Source organism: Chrysemys picta, chromosome 10 (genome assembly GCF_011386835.1).
Source record: "Chrysemys picta bellii isolate R12L10 chromosome 10, ASM1138683v2, whole genome shotgun sequence".
Classification (NCBI taxonomy): domain Eukaryota; kingdom Metazoa; phylum Chordata; order Testudines; family Emydidae; genus Chrysemys; species Chrysemys picta.
Genome location: NC_088800.1, coordinates 10,431,182 through 10,447,143, shown reverse-complemented (window position 1 = coordinate 10,447,143; position 15,962 = coordinate 10,431,182). Strand labels below are relative to the sequence as shown.

The window sequence follows — 15,962 nt, the reverse complement described above, 5'->3', positions numbered from 1 at the left end:
TTGGTATAAATTACAGCCATTTCATAAGTAATGAATGGTCACACAGGATGCACTCTGGATATTGGGGGTTAAAAGGGCACGAATGCCATTTACTAAACCTTTATTTAACTTGGTGAAAGTTAAAACTCTGTGGGGCTTATGTACAACCCTCTTTCTCACAGCAAACAAAGGTAAAATGTTATCACTGCTTAGTACTCAAGCATCTTGATATTGTTTATCTAAGTACTAGCCTTTGATGATTTTTTTTGACAGGTTCTGGGGAAACTATTAGATGCAGAAAGTGATTCATTCAGGCCAAGGATATTTCTGTCTAAATATCTTTTAGTAACTTGCTTAAAAATAGTCCTAACAGTTCCAAGTGGACTAGACTTGTTCAATACAAGGATTAGATATAAATGATGCAAAGTCCAACTGAAGTCAATGGAAGTCTTTCCATTGATACCAATAAGATTTAGATCAGGCCACTTGAGTATCTGCAAAGATCAGGTAGGTGTTCATAATATCTACCCCACCCACACTGATTGTTCTATAATTTGAGACCCTTTGGAAAAGACATCTCTGCTTCATAAGCTATTTTCTTTTGATTTGTGATTTTTCTGGCAGGCATTTCCATTCTTTCCTGACAGTGAGATGGACAGTGTCATACCTGGAGCAGTGAATGAAAAGAAACATTCAAAAACATTTTAGATTCACAAGCAAAGCTTTGTCTATTGCTTTTAAAGTATCCGTATAGCCTTTAAGAGAGTCTGAATTTATATGTGGCAATACCAAATAATGCCCTCCCACTAACCTCTAGCTACAGGGATATCTGAGATGGGCTCAGTGACTGCACAGTATCTTTGATAGTTGCAGGGATTTTTCATCTGGTCCATTATTATTAATTATTTGCATTATAATTGCACTTAGAGGACCAACTGAGATCAGAGCATCATGTGTTAGATGCTTCACGTATGGACAGTAGGAAAAAGTCCATGCCACAGAGGGCTGACACTGTACATAGACAAGGCAGACAAAGAACAGGAGGAAAGAAGACTCACTATCCCCATTTCACAAATCGGAAACTGAGGCACAGAGTGATTAACTAACTTGCCCAAGGTCACACATGAAGTCTGTGGTACAGCCAGGAATTGGATTCAGATATCCTGACCCTCCATCCATGGCCTTAGCTGCCAGCCCATCCTTCCTCACCCATAACTATATATTTTCTGTGGTTTTTCCAGAAAAGTCAGGATATGTGCTTAAAATAAAGAAATGACAGTTGTTTCTCTGTTTCAATGCTCTAGTTGGGCAATGCCACAGCATCTAGCTGTGTAAAACTGTGGAAAAATACACCGGGTTATAGAGCTGTTTGTCTAATTAGCACTTCACTTGATAAGGCTGATATTTCATTACTCTAACACATCACCAACTGGATTAATAGAAGTCATATATCTTTAATCCAAGGGAAAGAACAACTATGCTATGTATGGTTGATTTAAGTTCTATACAGGCATGATTGGCATGCAACATGTAGCCTTAATGTAAAAGAAAGATTAAATAGATTGTTGTTTCTGATGTTCAGACGTTTGAATGAGGCACAACTGGATAGCCACCTTGTCTTGATTTCACAAAAAACAACAAGCATCTTCTGCCTATAAAGTAAAAGAAAGAATGTTCTTGTGGCTCTCTCACACCAGCTGGAGTCAATTCTACTGGGTTCTATTCCTGGGTGTGTCCAAATTCCAGTATTTCCATGGGTATGCAACTTAATCTTTTTTGTGCCTCAATTTTCCCATTTATGAAATGGGGATGATTACATTGACACCCCTCTGGTATAGATCAAAGTAGCATTCATTAACAAATGGAAGGTGCTAATGAAGTACAAAGTGGTAATATCCTAATCATTATTATACTGAATTACAATATTGAAAAATCAAATACAATCAGAAGGTGTAAGCCCCCTCCTTCCAAAGAGATAAGTCCTCCTCCTGCCCCCTCCAAAAATTGTTGTCCACAACCCTTTGTGTGGGTCATTTGCCTTGAGACTCTTCATGAGGTTGTTTATTAATCAGTTTGTCAAACTATTTTAATATTTGTAATATTTTACCGTATTTTCCATATTGTCTGATTTTTCAAGTTATGACTTCTAAGAAAATGCTAGTTCTTTGGGGGTAATTTATTAATGAGCAAGTGAACTACCATTAATTTTTTCTTCCATTATCACCATCATAGTAGAGATGGGTGAATGTGGTTTGTGCCAGGATACATTTTCATGATCATTTTGCAAGCCTTCTGTCAGTGTTCACTTTATACTAGTCATTTCTATGCCAAACAAACTCATATTGTCCTGTCACAAGAATACTCACTTGGTATTTGGAATAATTAGGGGATGAGTCACTTTATATAGTAGTTAGCATTAGTGATACATGGGGCCAATGATTGATGAATCCAATGTACATTAGACTTGTGTAGACTCAAAATATGCAGCAGAAAACCACAATTAATTCAGAAGAGACACAGTGTGGCTGTGGATAGTGTCTTGTAAAAGAAGAATCCAAGCCAAGCAGAATTGAGATAACCCTAGTGATGCAAACAGTTCAGTCTCAAGACAAGAGCTGGTTGAAAAATGGAAAACACAATTTCATGAAAAAATCAAAATATTGAAGTTATGACCATTTTGTAAGGTTCAAAATGGAACATTTTTTCAAATCTTTTCACAACAAAATCTAAATTTTGAATGTCACTGTTCCCCCTTTCTGTCCATTTTTCTCGTTTTCCCTTTTTTGGTATTCGGTACAATAGATACGAAGGATATCCAGAGTTTTGTTTTGTTTTGGAAAAGTTAGAGTGGCAGAAGGAAAACTGAACCTAACTCAGCCACTCTGGAAAGTTACAGACTTTCTTTTTTTCCATTATGTAACTTCTCCAAATTTAAAGATTTGTAAAAGTCAGAGTGGAAACCAGAAAAATGATAATAATGAAAGTCGGGGGTGAGGGGGGAACCCTACATATATAATTCATTCTGTTGCAATTGGTGGCATAATGGAAAAAATAGTGAAAAAGGAGAAAAAACAATAATTAGATATCTCAGAATGTTTGGTTTTAAGAAAAAAGTGGAAATATTTGAAAACCTGAAAGCCTTCATCATGAAAATTTTTGGTTTAGAAATAAGTTTTTATTATTAACAATAATAATAATAATAACAATAATAAATTAAGTTTTGTTCCAATTTAAGTAAAAATGCTATAATTCATGGTTTGGTTGTGAAGGCACCATTCATAGATTCAGGTCATTCAGCACTTTTCATAGTTATCAAAATAATTTTGAAGTTGTGGCTAGAAATGAACAACTGGAGTCAAATATCAGGAGGGGGTACCAACCTACATCATTGCGTCTTACTGAATGTCAATAGCTTAAATATGTGAAAAATGTGGCAATCAGCACAGGTGAGAGAACCTCAAGACAAAATTGATCTTTTATGGTAATATCAGTTCACTATATCAACAACAATGCATCTGGACAATACATCAACTAGGCCATTGATTTTCATCATTTTAAAGGCCTTTACACTCATCGTGGCATAGTGAACAAAAGTTCTTCCGGACTCTCGCAATTTGAGACAGTTGATTACATACATTATTGCTAAGAATGTATCAGACAAGTAGTAAGTTAATAAAAGTCTGAGCATACTAGTATAAAATCATTTACGTTGCTTGGTTATACAGTTTATCTTGTCAGATTGGATTGTGGCTGTGGTCTTTTCTGACTCAACTAAGAAGACATAGGTCAAGATGAAATAAACATAATTGAGAATCCAAGATTAACTGATGAAGGATCAGTTGTTGAAATGGAGAAGGCCTCTTATGGGGAGCCATGTGATAATGATATTGCAGAAACATTCAAAAACAAAGATAGAACCAATCGGTGATGAGGCAAGTACATGAAGTATAGTCACTAAGCCAACGAAAAGATATGACCTGTTGTTATATATATTTTTAAATGTACTGTGGGTATAATTCACTTTGTGCAAATGGCCCACACAATGACGATGCATGATAAATTCCACTTGAGCCATCGTCTGAAAGTTTCTATAGAACTTAACCTCGTGTTAAGCCTCTGCACAGAGTTCAATTTCTCCGTCTCTGAGGTTCAGTTGTGAACTTCATTCAGAACCCAAAGTACAGTGCTACTCTGAAAAAAGAAGACTGTGTAATATAGCACCTGTATTTTCAATAGATTTACTCCTGTGTTTTTTTCAGAGTCATAGTCTTTTACAAACCGTAGGGGCAAAAGTTTTTATAGCATGGCAGAGCCAACATAGCCTTAGGAGTGAGAGACAGGCAGAAACTGATCAATAGAATCTTTATTACTAGTGATGATAATGCATGAGTCAGAAAGAACACAGCTAGACTTTCAGGTCTTAAGTTGAATTTGTAGTGTGATCAGTTAGAAAAATAACAATTGTTACTTATAAACAGTGCACATATGATCTGGAAGTCACTGAGCAGCAAACATGGAACGCACAATGCCATTTCTTCAGAGCAGAACCACACTTTACAAAACCAAAAATGGAGCAAAAGATCACTGTCACCTTAGCCAAATTAATTCAATCACTACACTGAAGGATATTTCCATCAAATAAAGATACATATTTATTGTATTATAGAATGAGGAGATGATAGAGGCAGAGTGCTCTCCTGTCGACTCCTGTTCTGCAGCTCCCCGAGAAGCGTAAGGTAAGTTGGTGGGAAAGCATCTCCCATCGACTCAGCGTGGTGTAGACACCGCTGTAAGTCAACCTACATTATGTTGACTTCAGTTACATAACTTACTTGCTGAAGTAGCGTAACTTAGGTCAACTTACAGCTGTAGTGTAGACCAGCCACTGTCCATCCAGATATCTAAATTTCTCACCAAGGTTCTTGTGTCTCAATTACTGCAACATCCCTCTCTGTCTGGCCTAGACAAATGCAAACTTGCACTGCTCAAATCCATTCAGAATGCTGCTGCAAAATCATTTCCCTAGCTTGTCGCTTTGACCATAACACCTCTCTCTTTCCATCCCTCCACTAGCTTCCCCTTCTCTATTACATCAAACATCAGCTACTTGTCTTTACTTTCAGGGCCCTTCAGGGCCTCTCAGCTCTCACTCAGTATCGAGAGGTCAGCTAATCCTTATCAGCCTCCACTGCCCACTTTCTGCATTTTCAAACAAGCACCTTCATATTTTATCCCATGCTGCCCCTCACACTTCTGAGGAGTTCCCCATGAACATCTGCAAAACTAAGTTATTATGCTCCATTAAACCCGCCTTAAAACTCTGCTTTTCCAATATGTCTACAAAAAGCATCACAATGTTCGGATGGTATGTTAGGATGCTGGGGTGCTCATACCATGGTCTATCATACTTACCAATGTTGTCTCATTGTTTAATTGTACTCTTCCATCTGTCTGACTGTATCCATCGGTAATCTCTTGTTTTATACGTAGATAGTAAGCTTTTGGGCAGGACCCATCTTTTTGTTCTGTGTTTGTACAGCATCTAGTACAGTGTTTCTCAAACTGGGGCCACCGCTTGTGTAGGGAAAGCCCCTGGCAGGCCGGGCCAGTTTGTTTACCTGGCCAGTGGGAGCCGCGATCGGCCGACCTGCGGACGCGGCAGGTAAACAAACCGGCCCGGCCTGCCAGGGGCTTTCCCTACACAAGCGGCGGCCCCAGTTTGAGAAGCACTGGTCTAGTACAATGGGGTTCTGGTTGATGACTGGAGCTTCTGGGTGCTACCATAATACAAATAATAACAAAAAATAGTACAATATTTATACACATTGGTTTGACATCAGAAAACCTTATATGAAATGTTATAGGGTATCTAAAAATCCAGATGTTTTTACTATAAATGGTGTGTCTGTGTATATATATATATATATATATATATATATATATATATATATGTATGTATATAGACATACATGTAACGCATGTCTTTTATTATACAAATATCAGGCAATTTACAAATTGATGTTTGTTAAAATTAATATTTTTGTCAGTCATAATTAGTCGCACATGAAACATTGTAACCTTCTAGTAGATTATCTTAATTAAAGTTTTATCAGTCCCTCAATGGAGGAATGATTATCAATTTTGATCACCCTGTGTTTCCTTCAGATAACAGTAGTATTAGATCATTCTGCATCTCTCTGAACAATATGCTAAATTTCATTTTAATTTCAAATGCATGCTGATTTTCTTTGTAATGTGTTTACTGCATCCTGGGCTTTCTCAATGGATACAATAGTCATACCAAATAACACAAAGGTGTGTAATTTGCCAGAAGCTGGGAATGGGTGACTGGGGATGGATCATTTGATGATTACCTATTCTGTTCATTCCCTCTGGGCTACCTGGCATTGGCCATTGTCGGAAGACAGAATACTGAACTAGATGGACCTTTGGTCTGACCCAGTATGGCCATTCTTATGTTCTTATGTTCTAAACAGACTGAACGAGCCAAATGGAAGAAAGCATAATCTGCTTTATTTTGTTTGTTTGTTTCCATATATGCCAAATATTCTTATGAGTTGTACTCCCTTTTATGCACAGCTGTGATTAAAACTGTATTTTTCTGGCCTTTTAGCATTTTGAAATATCCAATAACATTTTTAAATCAAAAAAGGATTCAGTAATTCCTATGAAATAATTATTCAAATACGCTAGCTAGCCCAGAGTGGGATCTCAATTACAATTATGCAAATTTGGTGTAACAGCATTGGTTTTAGTGAAGTTAATCTGGATTTCTTCATGAGTAGCTGAGATCAGCATCTGGCCAACAGGTAACATTTTGTTCCAGATTTCAAAACTTCTTGTGGAAATACAAATATTCTTTTAGTAAAAAGTTTAAACAATTTGTTACTGAAGTCTTAGTAGATGGATGGTCATTTTATTTCTATCTTTCAAAGGAAGTTTGTCTTTTATTATCAACAACTGCATAAAAACATTCTAGATTAAACTGATGCTAAAAGTTTCAAGCTTGATTCTGATCTCAGCTACACCAATGTGAATCAAGAGTATCTTTACCCTACCCTAACCACTGAAGTCAATGAAGCTGCACCAACATAGAATTGGAGTGAGATCAGAATCAGAGCCATTAACTTGAAAGGAGTTACTCCTGAATTACATGGCTTCCTTGACTTCAGTAGATTTGTTCCTGATTTACACCAGAATAACAGACATGAGAACCAGACCATTCATGCACAACAAATAGATTTAGGCCAGTGTTTCTCAAACTGGGGCCGCCGCTTGTGTAGGGAAAGCTCTGGACGGGACAGGATGTGAGAGGACAATCAGGGCCTAAATCAGTGTTTCTCAAACTGGAGCCACCGCTTGTGTAGGGAAAGCCCCTGGCGGGCCGGGCCAGTTTGTTTACCTGCCCCATCCGCAAGTCCGGCCGATCGCGGCTCCCACTGGCCGCGGTTCGCTGCTGCAGGCCAATGAGAGCTGCTGGAAGTGGCGCGGGCCGAGGGACGTACTGGCCGCTGCTTCCAGCAGTTCCCATTAGCCTGGAGCAGCGAACCACAGCCATTGGGAGCCGCGATCGGCCGGACTTGCGGACGGGGCAGGTAAACAAACTGGCCCGGCCCGCCAGGGGCTTTCCCTACACAAGCGGTGGCTCCAGTTTGAGAAACACTGATTTAGGCCCTGATTGTCCTCTCACATGTACACAAGTGTAACTCCACTGAACTCAGTGGGGTTGTTCCTGATTTACACCATGGTAGGTAAGAGGAGAACCCGGGTCTAAACATTTTAACTAGGGAATGTGTTCATAGAACAAAATATGAATCACGTGCTTTGTCTAAACATTTATACATCCAAAAGGGCAGAATTATGTTACATCAATGTGATGCCAGTGACATCTATGAGATTGCACAAATCAGGGACACAGTTTGGTCCATCCTTTTGTGCAGCTCTTTTTTTGATAAACGATGTGTAGAAGCCAAATCTTTTTACTGAGCTATGTAGACTTTAGTAAACACAGAATTCCACGTTCTCTTTAAAGTACTCTGGTTACATGCAGTGGCGCTTTAATAGGATCAGACATTTCGTGACAGGGCACAATAGTTTAGTTACACTTTATAATTTCAAAGGCTTCTCCTTTCTCCTCGTTTTCCAAAAGAACCCATTTTTAGTTTTATTTTTTAATTGCTGGAAAACATGGTATTTATGCCTGTGAGTCAAGAAACTGGAAGAAAGTAATTCTGGATAGCACTTTATTTGGAATTTAAAGACAGTATGAAGTTTGTGCAATTGGTCAGCTTTCATCGTTAAACCCTTACAGTTAAAGTACAGTTTGCTAATATATTTACCACTACATTTCACAAGTGACAGAGCTATTTTAGTTAAACGAGGGAAGTACTTTGTACCTCCTAAATATTTTAACTGAAGACAAAATGGGCAGGCGAGCTAAGGAATATAACCCACTTTTCCACTTCTGAATTAGCCTTCTGCCTTTAAGCCATGGAAAAATTATTTGACACAATAAAGTGCTGAGTAGTCTGGCCCTGATCCTGAAGCATGTGCTTAATTACAAGTATGTGAGTTGTCCCATCAACTTCTGTGGGAACGCATACATGCTGAAAGTTAAACATATTCTCATGGCTTTGCAGGAGGAGAGCCAGTGTGCTCAGCGCCGTGTAGGATTGAACCCATTAGATCTGTCATGAAAATGGCGGGCATTGCCCTTTGGTCGAATTGCAATTCAGTTGATTCAAGCTGAAGAACTGTATGCAATTTAGAATTGGTCAATCAATCCATTGCCACCAGAATAAAATAACAAGGAGCATCTTTATGCATCTTTCACACCAAAGTTTCTCAAAGTCTGTGAGCTCCTTAGTGCCCACAGTAAGATCCTGCTTCTATGATATCCCCTGAAATACTCACAGCAAAATAAACTGATGGCAGATACACTGTAGGATATTGACTTTTGAAGGAAGAAGGGCCAAGTCATCTCTGCCAGGGGAGTCTATATCTTCCACACTTTATGCTTAGGCTACAAAACCTTCCCCACCAGAACTCATTACATGGTCAAATTCGAGTCTAAGAGGACTCTAACCTTTTTTTGCCGGCAGATTTTTTCTTCCTTTCACCACTTTTCTGAAAATATAGTGCTTCTCTAGAGGACCGACTTCAGTTTATAAATAGGCAGGATATAATGGCATGACACTCTGAGCATAGCTGCTGCATAGCTGTGCTGGTCATAGACGAGAGAGTTCACTTGCTATCCTGGGAAAAGGTAGGAGAGTAAATACATATTCATTGCTATTGGATAGGAACTTCGTTTTGTTGAGTTTATTCTCCCCGGTTTGCAGAGTGTCTGAAGTTAATGTATTCTTCTCTCCTTTCAGTGCCAGCATTCCCTAATATTATTCATACAACTTACTCCTACTTTTGGCCCCTCCTTATCTTCCCTTCTGCTTTGCCTCATGCCCCTCAAAAGGAATTTCTCCGAACGGCACATCAGAAACTAAAAATCTAAGTTGCTATCCAAACCAAGCAGTTGTCAGCATTAACCCAACACAATACGTTACAATATAATCCATTTATAGGGTGTGTTATCATGCAAATAACTCAAGGTGCCGCACAATAAACTAAAAGGGAGAAATGAATAAACCTCAGCCATCGGAATGCTTAGAAAGGAAACCTTGAAATTTACTTTTTTTAAAACACTAATGGGTCTTTTCTCCCAGTGAAGCATAGAGATGGGCTATGTTTGGGAGGTGGGGGATTTGTGCAGGGAGTTTCTGGGCACATTTGATGGGACTTAAATGTGCAAATCCACCACAAATCACTGGGAGAATAGACTCCTAAAAGGAGAATCTTCCTTGAGATCTTGAAGAAAGGAGAATCATAATGACAGGAGTGTACTGTGAAAAGGCTTGATCACCAGAAGATCAACTTGTTGGCTTAAAGCTAAGGAAGCATGAGGTCTTAATGATCTGGCTGGAGTGTATAATGTGTAAAGAGCTCAAAAACACACACACAAGCAAAAATGCTAGGCAATAGCAAAGGTCGGACTGGCCTCGGCTGAGGGTTACTTCTGACTCATTGCCAAAAATGATCTTGATTTAAATTAATGCTCCATTATCAATGTAGAATGAGTGAATAAAAGCAATTTCCTCCCTCCAACATTCATACTTTTGATAAGAGTTCTTAAATGTGTGAAGGATTGGGTTGATATTGCTACCTCAGGGCAAGATCATTGAGTTATCACAAGCCCTGAGTGCATGGCTGCACTAAAGTCAGAAACAGACCAGGGATCACAATGTGACTCAGAATGTCAGAATTTGGATCCTTGTTCCCCCTTCTCCCATGGATGAAATTAGCAACACCAGGTCTTTTGGCATTGCTCAAATGGCACAGATTATTCCTTCTTCTGCACCAGCTCAGCTGTGCTGGCTGACACATTGAGAGGTTGGCCTATTCCCTACCCACATGGGGAAGTAACAGCCTAATGGATGCACTCGTCTTCCTGCACTTTACCAACACATAAGAAGGGACTTTAAGAGCTGGACACAATCAGTAAATGCTGTCAACTACATTAGGAATTCATGCTCAAATGTTGTAAAATTGGATGCAGAAATGCTAACACTTAGCTGTCTAAGCACTTGATTTCTTTGTGCAACCAGGTAGCTACACATTTAAATACGCATTTATGCTCACAGTTTTTGTGACTATCCAACTAGAGACTGTTTTTAAAAAAAAATCAGCAGAAGAAGTATTTAGCCAACCAAATCTAGATTACTAATATGATACAAGAGCTCTATTCAATCAGAATATCTCAGGATGTAGGTTAAACTTTAAAATGTTCAGAGGTTTGTTTTATCATGCAAACCTTAGTCAAACTATACAAATCTTTTGGGGATTCAAAACTGGGCTGAAGTTCTTTGGCATTCTCGTGGTATTTTGACATTTTCACTTTAGTCCAGACCCCAAACCATTAAATACAAGAACACTCACAAACATGAAACAAATATTTAAAAAAAAAAACAAAAGGATATGAGTGACTTCTTATATCTTATCCCAGGAATCCCCATCCATCCCTAGGGAAACGGAGTTCATCAAAATCAAACTTCTGTAGCTGAATGGAACAGTAAAACGCCCAAAGCCTCCTGAACTGGCAGAAGGTTCTCTTTGCTCATGTTCCATAAGGACCTGATCCAGTTAGTATTAAAGCCAATGGAAAGACTCCCACTGACTTCAGAGGCAATTGGCTTCTGCCTTAAGTGAGGCAAGACAAGCACTGCAGTATTTTGAGACTGATCTAATGCACAGTGGGAAAACACCCATTGAGTTCAATTGGCATTGGATCAAGCCCTTGCACCACCTTGTAATTGGCCATTTAGATCTGTTTGACTGGGATATAAAGATTTGGCAACTTAGTTTTACCTAAAAAAGGGCCCAAACTGCAATGTTTGAATCGGGATCCAGATTTTTTTAACCCTCATCCTACCATAGTGGTGAGGATTTCAAGATCTATAGTTTTGATTCAGGCCTTTGTCAGGACAAGGAGTAGCTACAAAATGTAGATGGGGATCCAGATTTGGATTCACAAAATGTGGTGGGTGTTCAGACCCAGGGCTTTGGTTCAGCCATTCCTACATTCTAGGGTTGCTATTCCTTTCCCCTACTTTCTGTTCCTTCTCAGATCCGTTTCCTCTCTCTTCTCTTTCCACTATTTCCTTTCGCCGCATATTGTTAGAGGCCTGTGCATTTCAAACAAATCCTTGATGAGAAAAAAGAAACTGCTCTCTACTCCCATTTATATAGATCTTGGGTGCCCCATGCTCCACCGGTAATTATCTGCCAGCAGTGTACCAAGGCCCTGTGGATTGTTAGACTCTGCTAACATACCTCCCAGGCTTCTCTTTCTCTCTAAAAAATATGTTTCCAGCACGTGAAATTTGCTACCTTATTTATAATAGTCATTCACAACACAGACCATGTAACATCAGCTGTACTATGAATTCTTTACTATAAATCCATAACACGGATTAGATTTATCACATTCTGATTCCATTGTAGAATTTAACGGTGTTGCATGCCATATTTCCAAATGCACAGTACATACTCTTATGGAAAGCAGTTACTATATACATGTGTACTAGCTTTGTATTCACTGTTGTCTTTTTTACTACTATAAATAGGGCCAAGTCTACAATATCATGGGGATAGAAAGCTATTGTCTTAGTAGGACTACAATATTACTAGTTAGCTTTCTTTCTTGCTCAGTCACAATAACTGCTATGTTACATGGTTCCCTTATATCTTGGCCCTATTCAGATTTATTGCTCCTTATCTTCATGGAGCCAGGTTTGAATTTAACTTATAGTGGTGTAAATCTGGAGTAATATTAAAACCATAAAAGGCATTTCAGATTTACAAATGAGATCAGAATGTGGCCCAACAAATTTCTTTCTAAAAAAAAAAAACATTATCTAAAATGTTAGACTAGAACAAAAATTCATCTGAAATTGGAAAACTTAGATTCCTCTCACTTTAAAAGAGTAAAGCCAACTTGTTTACCATTTTAAAAGGAAGAAAGACTCTCTCACTAAAACATTGCTTCCAATTCTTCTCATAGAGTTGGGCGTGTGTGATGTCCATGTTTTGTAAGAGCCCTTCCTCGTGGACAACAGATAATTTTACAAGAGACAGAGGGACATGCATCATCTGCTTTTCTGAGATCAGAATCAGGTCTGCCTGGGTAAGCTAAGCTTTAGCTTGAAGAGGGTTTTTATGACTGAGTTATAAAAGCCCTGGATACAGGGTAGTTTATGACAGAACCGGTGGCAGATCCTTAACTACAGCAGTATTCGCGGTTACCTCTACAAGACAGGCATTATGTTGGAGGGCAGTAAAGCTAAACCTGCCCATAGGGCATTAATTGTTAGCAGCTAGTGAATAGAGTTAGATTTTTAGCATAGGTATACTCTCCAAATACACTTGGCTTCGAGAACCCTCCTCCTCTTCAAAAATTGTTTTCATCTGTGGCACTGGAAATGTTTCTGTAGTTGTGAACAACTACATTTGATTAAAATCTGTCAGATTTATCTTCTTAGCAGGAGGGAAGAAATATGTGTTTTCCACAGAAAGGAAATCAATGTGTCTTTATGATAGATGCAGACTGAAAAACTGGGACAGTGTCACTTTAAATGGGGAAGCAGGAAGAATGGGCAGCCCACCAGATATTACCATTAGCTGCTGACATAATTATTATGAGGCAAAGCCCCAGTTTAAATCTTATAATCCATGTTTATAGGATTGTCTTACAGCCACTGACCTAATAGTTATTACTCCAGACTTCTTAAGTGACAAAATCTTGCATGTGTAGTCCCTATACCTTCGTTTCCTTTACATTTCTTAATCAATGCCGCTTAGTGAAACCTCAAAGCCAATGATTTTGCCAATACCATTTAAAGACCTTTTATTATATTACTAATATTAGTGTCATATTGGCTCATAAAATCAGCAAAATAGTAGCCATCATTATTTTTCTCAAAATACTACAGAATTAGAAGAGAGTTTAGCACTGGTTGATTTGTTGGCCAAAAGAGATATTTCCATTAACAGGTAGATACTGTACAAAAAAACATTTTGAATTGAAACAATGAAATGAAACAATTTGATAATGATCTTGCATTGCTGATTTTAAATCAGATGCTATCTCTGAAGCAAGTTTATTATTATCCATTTGCATTGTCCCAGCTACTACAGATCCCCGACTCCTTGTCTAGGAGCTACGCATACACATATTGAAAGTGACCTTAAAAGCTCGCTTTCAACAACAAAAGACAAAAAGTGAGAGAAGTTGAGTATTATTAACCCCACGGGGACCTTAGCCACAGCGAGATTAAGTAACTTGCCCAAAGTTGGACAGGAAGTTTGCAGCAGAGCCTGGTACTGAACCCTGGTATCATGAATCCCAGCCTGCTGTCTTAAGCACGACACCAGCCTCCCCCTTTGAATGAAATGGGACTAAGACTTCAATAGATACAATTGCAATTATTATATTCTTGGAGGTGTGCACTGCCCTTGATCTACATGTGCAATTCCTCTGGATTCAGGTTGGCATAATGGATTTTGCTGGGATCATCTGGTATTTGGCAAAGGGAGGGTAATGGCTTTTGTCACATGGGGACCAGTCTGTACCAAAACCAGACAGTGATTGTCACCAGACAAGCCTGTGAAAATAAGGGAATTTTATTGTACCATTTCAGCTTGATATTGGTCTTACTCAAGTGCCTGGAGATAAGTTCACAGAGAACAGTTGCTCTTACCAAAGGCATGATGACTTTACCATTCCTGTTTCCCTTAATTACCACACAGAAATTTAGTGCCAAAGTAATTCTAATCTGAGAGATGGACATGTCCATCCACAAGAGAGACAAGGTCCAAAAGGATACGCTGGGGCAAGTCCACAGGGGGCTAGAAATACAAGAAGCAGTCCTCAGCTGGTATAAACCAGAACAGCTCCATGGATCACTGCTGATTTACACCAGCTGAAGATCTGGCCCAAGGAGCGCCATTTTGAACTGGATCCTGAAATACATAGGTGCTAATGGAATTACGCTGGAGCCCAGAAGAGTCACATTCTATAGATTAAACAAAATATAAATTGAATAAAGCAGAGCAGCTCACAACCCTTTGTATATAAGCAATAGAAAAGCTAAAGTCCTACTCGTCTGTTCTGCCTGGTCTGAGGAGGACAGCAACCCACTGGAAGTATGTTAAAAAGCTTTAGCCAGGAAGAACTTGGGGAGAAAAAAAAAATCAATGAATGGCTCAACAACCTTCTGAGAAAGTGAAAAAATCTTGCCAATCTACATTTCCAAGAGAAGCCTGAAATACCTGCCTATCCCTTTAAGCATTTTCAGATACAAATCAAACACAGATGGCCCATTATGTTTATGACCTCACTGTCAATTGCTCTAGATGGTGCATGCATTAATTATTGAAATATTTTCATAGTATTCAACTTTTTAGTGCATACATTGTCACAGATAATTTTAACTTTCTGACTAGAAGGAGGTAGAAAATTTTATTTATGAGAATTAATTTCTTGAACGTCATAAAAGCCTCAATTACAGTGAGTTTTTTATAATGACTCCAACCTAAAAAAATGTTTAAAAAAAAAACCTGGCCTCAGTCCTGAAAGTCAACATTATGTTAACATTCCTTGCAATACATAAACGATGCCAAAATCTATTACAATTGTAGTAAATTTTGATTACTGGAGTTGTTTGTTATTTATGTGTAGAAGATAAAGATAAAACGGGAATAGCCCTCTTCTTTTCCATGTATAAATTACATCCATAAAATACCGTGTTTTGTAAACACTAAAAAAAAAAATACTTGATGGAGGCTTTCAAAGTATTGTCTCTCTTTTGGTTGGAGTAAATGCCGCCCCTAGAAAGTGGAAAGTCTGTGGTTCCTGTTAGAAATAAACAGGAAATATGTTTACTAGCAAGAAATGAACAAAATAGACCGAATCCACAGAAGCCAGTAAAATGGCAAAATCCAGGTTGCAGTAGTTGTTAGTAAGGGTGGAGGAGCCATTTTGAGAGGGAGGAATTATCAAACACTCCTGTGGTATTTAGGTGCCCCAATGCCATTGAAAGTCAATGAGACCCTCATTCTCTTATCCCCTTTTAAAAATCCCACCCAGAAAGAATCAGAACTCACCACAGGTGCATTAAGAGTGCACCGGACCTGGATGCACCAGAGAACTTGAGTCTGAATAAATAAAAACTGACAACTCTTAACCCCGCTCCCACAAAAAAAAAAAAGTTGGATGGCCCATGGTGCACAGCAATAGGTGAGTAGAGCAACATAGCTCCCAGTTGTGGTTAGCCTTCCCTTCTCCCGCCACTCTACCCTGTGACTTGATGAGTTGAAGGAGAAGCAGCATGACCCAGGGTGCATTTTCTGGT

The 15,962-nt window shown here is 38.8% G+C and overlaps 1 long non-coding RNA gene across 1 annotated transcript in view; it reads left to right on the top strand.

The window, feature by feature from the left end:
• The window catches only part of LOC112059175 (uncharacterized), an 86,976-nt gene that overhangs the window by 16,425 nt on the left and 54,589 nt on the right, over window positions 1-15,962 (top strand). The window contains exon 2 of the long non-coding RNA XR_002888408.3: window positions 4,646-4,715. This is a non-coding gene — a long non-coding RNA (uncharacterized LOC112059175). The remainder of the gene's footprint in view (window positions 1-4,645; window positions 4,716-15,962) is intronic.